Source organism: Silene latifolia, chromosome 4, assembly GCF_048544455.1.
Source record: "Silene latifolia isolate original U9 population chromosome 4, ASM4854445v1, whole genome shotgun sequence".
In the NCBI taxonomy this organism is placed as follows: Eukaryota; Viridiplantae; Streptophyta; class Magnoliopsida; order Caryophyllales; family Caryophyllaceae; genus Silene; species Silene latifolia.
Genome location: NC_133529.1, coordinates 20,649,313 through 20,661,001, shown reverse-complemented (window position 1 = coordinate 20,661,001; position 11,689 = coordinate 20,649,313). Strand labels below are relative to the sequence as shown.

The following is an 11,689-nucleotide window of genomic DNA, read 5'->3' as shown; positions in this document are numbered from 1 at the left end:
TCGCCCACTGGGCCTCCCCTTCCCATGGCCCGTTGGCCCAGACTACTTTAACAATCGAGAGTCAAGGAAGTGTCATACATGTAAGGACGTATGTGGAGACGTATGCGGAGGGCCATGAGAGAAGGAGAGACTTAGCAAGGAGATGAGAGAAGACTCGAGGGAGAGTTATGTAAAGAGAGTGTGTAATACCCGGATATTTTGGGACTCATAAAGGCCATTGGGACACGTGAGGGGACCCACATGTACCCAGAAGTAAAGGATGACCATCCACTAGACCAAGTAAGACCTAAACTAAACCTAGTAAACTTCCAGTGGACCGAGTAGAGCCTCTAGCGGATCAAGTGTCTGGCACTCGGATATACTCGACCGAGTGAGTGGCACTCGGTCGAGTGACACTGTGCAGTACCCGAGAAATAATATTTCGAGATTTCATCTTATCCAAACCCCTTATCCTCTTCATTCTTCTTCTCCTTCCTTCTTACTCTAAAACACTCTCCCCTTTCTCTAAATGCTCACCCAACCACTCTCATGGATTTCAAGCTTAGATTGATGATGCTGGAACATCCCTCCTAATCCCCGATATACCTTTGTAAGTCGAAATCTCACCTTTCTCCTTTGTCTTATGTTAATCTCGAGTTAGAGTTTACTAAGAAAGATTAATTAGTAATTAGTATGTATAACATGGATAATTAGTGCGTAATAATAAGGGGTTTTGTATTATATTAGTGTAGAATGCATTGTGATAGTGTTGTATGAATTGTTAGGATGAGACGGTCTTATGAGACGATTTTTATGAGACGGAATCGAGTAGCTTGTGAAGAATGCGAAAAGGTAGGTTTATCCTACTCGGTTTCAATATTTTATATGCATATTTGTGTGTCTTTCCTCACTAGTACATTTGTGAGTTGGTTGGTATATCATGTTGGTATTTGAGGGATTGTTATTCATAACATGTTGGGATTGAATTCATGAATTGGTCATATTTTTAATGTTGTTTTCCATTTGTCATATATGGTTATGATTGTGTTGTGTTGGAGGTCTTTGGTGGTGGTATTTAGTTGTTGAGGAAACGTAAAACGGTTGAGAAAACGTCTTGCGCTTGAGTCGCCCCTTGGAGCTTCGCACTCCAAGGGGGATGTGCACATTAATGGCTTGAGTTAGGAGGGACTCGTGTGAATGAGACACGACGTGTGGCAGGAATCCTGTTGGCTTCCGGGCCCGGTACGTCCGGGCGTGTCCCAGTATCTTATAGTGAGGCGTGGTGTCGTGGGCGTGTCTCTGACACCGATGGAAATGGGTATGTCTAGGCGTGTCCCGGTATCGGCATAGTATTTGCATTTCCTTTACATCTTAGCATGTTGCATATTTAGTTACTATGTTGTGTCTCTTATTAATGTATTGAAACTGACGTGTTGTGTGTCTGTGTAATTGTCACCAATTTCTGGGGTGGCTTGTGTCGTTCCTTATGATATTTCTGATCATATGGGGAGCAGGTTGTGTACAGGTTGAGTTATTGTCACGTGGGAGATGGGACGAGCTTTGGACTTAGAGCCGAGTGTCATCTCATTAGTGTAGCATAGTAGTTATGAGTTGTACCGTTATTTCATTTATGCATTTATGGTTATGTAATCCACTATAAATACTTTGTTTATATTAATTGTTTCTTAATTGCAACTCCGATTTCACCGCCTCGGAAAACCGAGAAGGTAATATTTCCCAATTACCGTGGCCGGGTAAGAAAGGGGTGTTATACTACTCGCATGTCCAACCCGCTCCCCAAGCCGGGCCGGTCCCAGACTCACTCCTCCCTAGCCCGCTCCCAAAACTAGGAGGTCCAGGGTCCTCACTTCCCCGTCGGCCCACCCACAACCTGCACACATCCAACTCGTGGCGTGGGCTCGGGCTCATTACCCACCAACCCAGTCCAGTGTGGTCTTGTTATAGGCGGATATATTCGTTTATAGCTAAAGACGGGTTAAATAATTTAAAAGTGGTGACATTTTTTGCCCCCATCACTCCACTTATTGTTTATTCTATTAGGAATGTGGTATTGTATTTGGTCCGTCTGTAATTATAGACGGATAGAGATTTTGTGACTTTCTTTTGTTAAGTACGGTATTTTTGTTTGTCAATTTATAAGCTCTTCAAATGATATCTCAATCATTGACGAATCCAATAGAGAAACATAACATGGGTTCACATTAAGATCACACCAAAATATAAATAAGAAAAGTCGAGTTTAAAGAGTCATACATTTATTCGGTGGCGGAGGCAGGATTTAAAGTTATTGAAGGTGAAAAATTTTAGCAGGAGTGAAAGGGTGATTTTATAAGGTGATCTCGAATTTTTTTGAAACCCCTTAATTGTTTCTTAATTGTAACTCCGATTTCACCGCTTTGGGAAACCGAGAAGGTAACATCTCCTAATTACCTTGACCGGATAAGAAGGGGGTGTTATACTACTGGCATGTCCAACCCGCTCCCCAAGTCGGGCCGGTCCCAGACTCACTCCTCCCTAGCCCGCTCCCAAAACTAGGAGGTCTAGGGTCCTCACTTACCCAGCCGGCCCACCTAGAGGTGGCAATCGGGTCACTCGGGTCGGTTACGGGTCGGGTCAAAGCAGGTCGGGTCATATCGGGTTCGGGTTATGTCGGGTCAATTTGTTCTTCAGTTCGGGTCGGGTCGCTATCGAGTCGGGTCAACAGTAAGCTCGTTTCGGTTCGGGTTGGGTCGAGTTATGTCGGGTCATTATATGGGTCGGGTCATGTCGGGTCAAGGTATTTAATTGGGTCGAGATCGGTTCGGTTCAGGTTTTTGTGTGTCGGGTAGTGACGGGTCAAAGTATTTAATCGGGTCGAGTTCGGTTCATTTCATATTTTTTTGCGGGTTAGGTAAAAAAAATTAATCGGGTGGATCTCGGCTTAATTCGGGTTGGTGGTGTGTCGTCGTGATGGGTCAATTATTAAGTCGGGTCGGAACGCTTGATCATTTCTGAGTCGGATTAGTAGTGACTTTTGACTTTAAGAGTTAGGGCGGTTTGTTAGTCTTTGTAAGACCTAAATTTATCCAAATAGTTTATATGAGATATACATTTGACATAATTTTGTGTAATATTTAGTAAATACGTGTGTTAAAAATAGCAGTTACGTAAATTATATGTTAACTGAATAAGTAGATCAATCATTGATTGGTAGCACCGGGCTTGGTTTATAACTTTAACTAGAACCACAAGTCCACAATACTACACTTAGAGTTAACAAAAACTTACCCGACCCGAGAAATTCGAGCCGAACCTTAAGTTAAATAAAACAAATTGAAATGAAGGTTGTCTAACTTACCACCTAGGTAGGTCATATTATCACTATATTACCACCTTAACTCAAATAAGACCACATTACCTTTTTCAAGTTAACATTTTTTCATAATAAATTTTTAACGCATATTACATTTGATATTAATATTTAACGGTATCATGTACACCAATAACATTATACACAAGCAAGCAAACATAACGAGTCATAGACTCATAGACGAGTAAACATTAATGTGTATATATAAACACTATTATTGTGGTTCATATATAATTTATTTCATATATACACATTTATAAAAAAAACAAATTAATAACTTCAGTACTTATTCTTTAATTAGTAAGGTGGTTTTACACTAATATTGTGTAAAATAAATCCAAATATAACTTCATTACTTCGTTAGTTTTGCCGAGTACTCGTAATTTTGACAAATCTCGTATAATTTAAATTATACCACCTTGATTTTAGTTTTATCCTCCTGTATGGCTTAAGGTGACAGTATGACTACACGTCATTGGTATAATGATAGTATAACATTACAAACCTTTAAGAAAGGTTTAACTAAAATGTAACTAATAGCGAATCAATATTAGGATCGAGATTATCGAGACTAATCATATTTGAGAGAATCATGAAATATTTATCTAATGAAATACCATAATCATAACTATAACACTCATAGTTATACAATTACATAAGTTTATAAATCTTCGAAGCATAATACATTTGATATTAACTTATAACAGTATCATGTACACTAATTTTGTCGTCCTGTACTCTTGTATGGCTGCATGGCTTAAGATGACAATATTACTAAGCGTCCTCATTATAATGATAGTATAATGTTACAAACCTTATTAAGAATGTTTTAACTAAAATGAAAACAATAGCAAACCAATAGGATCGAGATTATTATCGAGACTAATTGTGTTTGAGTAAATCATGTAATATTTATCTTGACAAAGCATTAACCGTCGTAATACGAGTAAAAATGTTACGTACGTAGTGCTTATTGGATTTCAATAAATTTTAAAACCGTCTTACACAAGAAAAAATTGTTTATTTTATACTTTCTCCATTCAACTCCACTCTATCTATTTCTATTTTTTACACTATTCACACATCCACATTCAATCTCGATTTTCTCTCAATACATAAGTGAAAATATATTCATGTGAGATTTTGTTTGATTCGTCTTTACGAGTACATTAAAAATATCTAACTTTTATAATTTTTTCAAATACGTAGCTAACGATATTTACCGCGTAAAACACGCGTTAACGAACGTGAAAAAGGAAAGTGGTAGAGTGGAGTTGAATGAAGGAAGTATGTATACATATAGTTATTTGATTATTTTTATACACTCTGAAAATGTAACCGTTTTATAAGTAAACTTAGTGAAAAACGGGTTTATTTTATGTCATAATTGGAAACTTAGTCGAGTTTAAAAAAAAAAAAATTGAAACACATGAAAAAAATGAAAAATTGAAAATACACTTCAAATTTTCAAGTTAGGCGCAAATTGAAAATTAAAAATAAAAATTGAAAAAAATGAAAAATTCAAAAGGGAAAGTGAAAGCAAAAGTGCGAAACACTGAGACCAAATTCATCTAAAATCACCAACACACAGACGCCGCACGCCTGCACTCTTCTTCTCCTCTTCCCTCTCTTCCTTCCTGGCTCAACAAACAATGATATAATAATTAAACCTAAGGCACTAATTCTTCATCTTATTTCTTAATTCTTGTTGTTGTCTTGATTATCCATTTCATTGTTGTCTTAATTATCAATCTTAATTTTTCTGGGATTTTATGATTATGTAATGTATGTTTTATTTATGTGATTTATGTAATTGATTTTGTTTATTATGTGTTTAGAGACGAAAAATATTAGCCTTCTTATGATTTTTTTGTTTATGAAAATGTTATTTGTGTAGAAGTTATGCACATCACATGTTCGACAAAATGCTTGAATGGAGTTTTATTCTTATTTTGCTCGTGACCTGTGAGAAGTGTGGATGGTGTTGTTTGATATTTGCTGGTTCTGGCTCTGTATTTTAGCTGTGGTGGTGTTTATTAGTTTTCTTTGTGGCTTATTTTCTTTCTTGTTTCCGTACCTCTTGACATTCCGAGTCGATATTTTGATCTTGTTCATGACAAAGGTGACTATTTTGGTCACTGGCTACTACATTGATGAATGAGTGCATTTCACTCTGATTTTTATGAACTTTTTACTGCAGATTAAGCTTTGCAAGAGAAGAAAGCTGTGAAAGAATATATTGATCCAAGACTGGGTGAATTGTACAATTTAGTGTCTTAAGCGTCTCTTTCTAATTTGGACAAAGTATTACATACACATTTAATTTGTCTTTCGGATTGGGGATGTGATGATTTTTTTTTTAAAATTGGTTGTATCCTTTCATAGGAAATTTTAAAGATATATAAGCATTATCTTCAACCATAAAGTGGGTGTAGTTTTGTTATCTTGAAGGCTTGAACTATTAGCAATGCTCAAAAGCATTGTTCTCCAAAAAATGTACAGCCAATGACATTACAGAGACAGTGAGTCATAACCGTACTGGGAGCTTTGAAAACGTTGTTGGATGATGGCGGCGCTACAAAGCGCGTCAAATTCGCTCTAATACCGCGGGCAAACTAGTGATGCTTTATTTTAGCTTATATCGACGCTATTAAAAAGCGTTGTAAAAAGAGTTAGTGGCACAATCTAAAGTGGCGCTTTTTTTGGTGTCCGTAAAAACCTCAAAAGTACATTTTTGAGCGCCGCCAAAAGCCTTTTTTCTAGTAGTGTAATTTTGAGGTTTTGTGGCTAAGCAATTATTGTTGAGTAGTAATAACTTGCAATTCTTAATAAAAAACTTTTTTAAAAATTAAAATCAAAATATTGGTTAAATCAAATTGGGTCGGGTTAGAGTCGATTTGATTCGGGTCGAGTCTGTTCGGGTCGAGTCAGGTTTAAATCAATTAACGGGTCGGTTCGGTTCGGTTCGGTTCGGGTTGGGTCGGGTCAAAGCGGGTTGTGTGCTAATTCGGGTTGCAGGTCGGGTCGGGTTGGGTCACAAGTCGGTACGGTTCATTTCATTTCGGGTTGTATCGGTTATCAGTTGACCTACGGGTCGGGTCGGTCGGGTCAGTTCATTGTTTTATCGGGTGTTATCGGGTCGGTTTTCGGGCAGTTCGGGTCGGGTTCCTTGGGTCGGGTCAGCTTTTGCCAGCTCTAGGCCCACCCATAACCAGCACACATCCAACTCGTGGCGTGGGCTCGGGCTCATTACCCACCAACCCAGTCCAGTGTCCACCTTTCTATACAATGGGTGTGTTTAATACATTTTAATCTTAAGTCGAATATTCTCGTTTTAAGAGAGACTTACTAGTTTCTAGATTAGATGGAGCATCTCTAATGGTTGAGAAAAAAGACTTGCTTCCAATTTAAAGAAATTGCAAGCTATTAGCCCAACCATTGGAGTAGTCCAAATAGATTAGCTTTACTCAAAAAAAAAATTTGAATTTAAGTAATTTCCATGAAACTACTCGCTTAAATGGACCCACAAAAAGAACAATAGTGTTTTAATTTTATATTTAGAAATATAAAATTGAATAAAAAAATAGGAGAGTGTGTTAAGTGGGTCACATCAAGCTAGTAGAAAATCGGCTTCATCATTGGAGTAAGTTGTAACAGAAATGATCAGAAAAAAATGATGTGGCGAAAGGAAGTAAGCAGTCAACTGAAACTACCATTGTAGATCCCGTCTTATTATTGTCGACTATCAAAGTCATAGCACGTGCAAATGTGCAAGGAGAAGTTAAAAGATCTCAAAGTTTCGTGACACAAATTTGCAGCAGCCCGTCTTATTATAAATGGTCACTATTTGTTTATAATTATAGACTGATAATAGCCGTCAATAAGGAGAATTTGTGAAGTTGCAAACATTATCATGTTGGCAAGAACTTTCAATCAATCTTAAACTTTCGTGTATGTATCAAAGATATTAAAGTAGAATATGACACTCTCTTCTGGATTCTTTATTTTCTTTCAGCTAGTCTTGTTATAGGCGGATATATTCGTTTATAGCTAAAGACGGGTTAAATAATTTGAAAGTGGTGATATTTGTTGCCCTCATCACCCCATTTATTGTTTGTCCTATTAAGAATGTGTTATTGTATTTGACCCCTCTATTATTAAGGACGGATATGTGCCGTTTATAATGCGATTTTGTGATTTTCTTTTGTTAAGTACGGTATTTTTTTTTTTTGTCAATTTATAAGCTCTTCAAATGATATCTCAATCATTGACGAATCCAATAGAGAAACATAACATGTGTTCACATTAAGATCACACCAAAATATAAATAAGAACAGTCAAGTTTAAAAAGTCATACATTTATTCGGTGGCGGAGGCAGGATTTAAAGTCAGCGAAAGTGAATAATTTCAGCTGGAATAAAAGGGTGATTTTATAAACACCAAAAAGCAACTACATTCTACCAATGTGGAATAACTTGGAAAAACAATACAAGGCAAAACTAAGCCCCTATTTCCAACACAAGATGGCAATAAAAACATAATATTAATAGTAATTAAATACTTTATTTTTTATATTATCTGTGACATTTCTTGTCAAGGGACTTAAAATTATGAACGAGTGAAAATATATTCACGAGGAAGAAATGGTGATCATAGCAAATTAATAATAATTCTCAAAGAGTTAAGATACTATCTAGTTTAGCTGTTAAAGTTTGCACAATTAAATTCAATATCAATGTGCTCCATCGAAATCGACTTTGTAAATCCTTTTAACACACACAAAAAGAGTACTTGCTTGAGGCATTGAGCACTAGACATAGCGATTAGTTGCGGTCGTGATCTCTAGTAGAAGCGTACAATCGTCGGCAACTAGTATCCAGGACAAAGACCACAAGCATACAACTCATAGTGTGAAACCATTTATCATGACAAAAATCAATGCTTGTTTGATTAAAACTCGTTTGGTTACTCAAAATATTGCAAAATGGGAAAATTTAAAATTTTTTGGTGTTTCCAACTCTTACATGATGTAGGAGTTTAGTTACCTAACCGGCTAACCCTTTAAATAATTGGATATATTGGTATTTAGAAATTAAAATCAGGTGAATTACTTAGTTTAACCAAACAAATCATGGGAGTTTAATTCATGGGAAAAAAATAAACTCCTCCGACAACCAAACACGTTTTTGCCATTTCATGTGAATTGCATATGGAAATTAAAATCCGGTGAGTTACAAACTATCACAAGAGTTCAATTATTCCTATGTAAATCAAACGAGTACTATCACATAATTAGTGCGTGTGAACTAGGGATGTCAATGGATCGGGTTCGGGTCGGGTGAAGCCTCATCCGTCATCCATCCGTCCTTTTAAAATCTCATCCAACCCGTCCGTCATCCGTGAAACATATCATCCATCATCCATCCATCCATCATCCATGGATGAAACGGGTGGATCGGGTGATAAACGGGTGTAGTGTATTTATATGTTTCAAGTTAAAAAAATGATTATTTTTATTTTCTACAAAAATAAAGTTAGATTATTAATTTAGTTTAACTTTCTAGTGGGTAGGTTCACAAAATAAATATATTGAGAGTATAAAAATATGAAAATTTGAATATTTTATATCTTAATAATGTGTTATATGTAAAAAAACATTAAATAAAAAGTAATAAAATCGGGTGATGGATGGATGGCGGGTGAAATTTCTTCATCCAACCCATCCGTCATCCGTCATCCGTTTCATCCGTCATCCATCCATCATCCATTTAAGTCGGGTTTTCATCCGTCTTTTAAGATCGGGTGGATCGGATTTTGATGGATGCGGGTAAAATTGACATCCCTAGTGTGAACCATTTACACAAGACTAACTCTTCATTTTTTGATTGTTCTATTCATTTATCTATCATTCTATTTTAGGAAAGCTTCTAATAATGGGCATTCATTTTCCATGTCCATTAATGTCTGTTGGAATAATGGCTCTAATAGTCTTTTTCGTCCACATTGGAAAAATACTAGTTAAGTTGTTTTATGGAACAATTTTTAATTTTTCAAAGGTTCAATTTCCGAGACTGATTGGCGGAGTCTACGGAATGGATTGTTGTGGTCATCCAAATTGATTGCCCGGTTTACCACGCTTTCTTATTTTCCAAAATCTGGTTTTGTTAATTCTTAAGCCTTTTTAGCCTATATAAACAAGCATTCTCCTTCAGTTTTTGAGACAACAAAAAATCATTATTCTCCCATACATTCTTAAGAAATATTCTTTGAGGTTTTCTGGCAACGATCTTGGCTGTTCTCATCTGCGTCTTTGCCTACACCGAAGTCGCAGCGATTGTGTTAATCCTGGGGGTCGAATGCCATTGAGGCCGTGTGTAGCAGACAGGGCATATTTGACTTTAGGACAGTGACCTCAAGTCACGTCACAACCTCCTCATTATCCAAATAAGCTCTCTCCTTTTACTATTTCATAACTATTTATCATAATTACAATTATATTATTTACTTTATAATACATAAATTAATTTGTCTGAGACATGTTATGTTATTTCGCTACTAGTCATACTCTATGTATAACAATCTAAAGTCAAATATTTTTGCTCGTTAATTTTTTTATTTAAGGCGATATGGCTATGTCCGTTTCTGTTGATTCGTCACCAAAAATCGAATATATTATTTTTTTCTTTTTCGACAATCAATAGCAATATACAAATTTGTTCCAATTTTAATAGTAACAAATTGGTCGTATACATATTGAAAGTTTGAAAGCAATTTTCTCAAACAAAATTTTTAATGGGGTCGTGAGTGACCATTTTAGCATGCATGTCTTAAAACTTTTGAGTAACATAGATGAGATTATTAACAAATGATTGTGGTTTTGTTGGTTTTTATACCGATTAAGAATTCATGGTTAAGGAAATTATAAACACACTTATTAAAGTAAATATATGAAATGTGTTGTTTTGTCTATTTAGATGGTAAACTTTTTGTCATAATTTCAGTAATTGTGCAAAGACTGCACTCTTAATTTATTTGATTGAGTTTGACATTTTGTTTGACATAATGATATTTTTGAGTTTAGAAGCATTGCTGTTATATTTATATTGTTTGTTGTTGCATTGAGATATATGTATCAAAATCGAAATGTGTCGAGATATGAATATATGTATGAGATTATGAGACATACTTGAGTTGTGTTGTCTTTCATGTATAAAGTGACAACATGTAGGGGAAGTAGTATCTTTTGAGTGAACTTTGTAAGAGTTTTATTTGTTGGCTTTGAATTGTGAAGAGTGTATCGTTATATGACTTACTTGGAAATATATGAAGCATGTTAAAAGAAAATATTGTACAATTTCATAGAATACAACATTGGCTAAAATAGTTTGGTATGTATTGTCAATTACGACAGTGAATAAAATTTGGCATCTTGGTTTCTATAATTCTATATGACAATGTTGGAAAATTGATGACATGTTAATCTTTTATCATTGAGTTATTATCCTGTTTACTAGCTAAGTCTAAAATGTTGTTAAACATTTTCACTGCTTTGAAGTTTTGTTGTTGGCCGAATGTTTCAAACACTTTATTAACTTTGTCAATTCTCACGAGCATGTTTGGTCTGATTAGAGGATGTTTGCATAGTTAAGGCTTTGACTTCTAGGTAAGTCGTGGATTGGGGGTATCCGGTGACGGTAAGATTCGGTGAAGGTAAGACTCGACCGCCATATTTTTTTTTGTCGTAAGGTAATTGAGCTTCAGTGTTGAAAGTGGTGATAATTACAATTACATGAGATTGATTGATAGTTGTGAATATTCTGATATTGTGATTGTATAAACTTGTTTCTCCGTTTATGAAATCTATGAATGATTGTTTGGTAATACATATGTTAGAGTAATTAATTTTTATTTGGTTTAAATGATTATAATAAACCAAGAAAAGGAAAAGGACGAATAATATATATTTATTTGGTTTTGGCGATGTTTTCTTAACGGAAGTTATTGGTGATAATTGGAACACTAATATATGAGTTATTTAAGATGTATTCTTGAGTTTATACATGACCAGATGAAATTGTTGGAAAGGTTGTTACATTCATATATGATGTTTGTATGCGTTATGAGAGATATGATATAGCTTATATCGTTGTTATAGGTGATGGACACCATGGTTTTTGTAAGCTAATCCATGAAAACAATTGTATCTTTGGGAATGAGTTTGCAATTTAGTTGACCGTCGAATAATTATGATATTTATTTGACTTTGAAAAACGGTGCCTTTCATAATGCTATATCATGCAAGTCATAGAGACATAATTGCTTTGTTTAATATGTAATAGA

At 35.4% G+C, this 11,689-nt stretch overlaps 1 long non-coding RNA gene across 1 annotated transcript; it reads left to right on the top strand.

The window, feature by feature from the left end:
- Positions 1-433: 433 nt before the first annotated feature.
- Positions 434-1,626, top strand: LOC141652139 (uncharacterized). The gene is made up of 3 exons (XR_012546985.1): positions 434-589; positions 765-831; positions 1,494-1,626. It is a non-coding gene; the product is annotated as an uncharacterized LOC141652139 (long non-coding RNA).
- Positions 1,627-11,689: the final 10,063 nt, after the last annotated feature.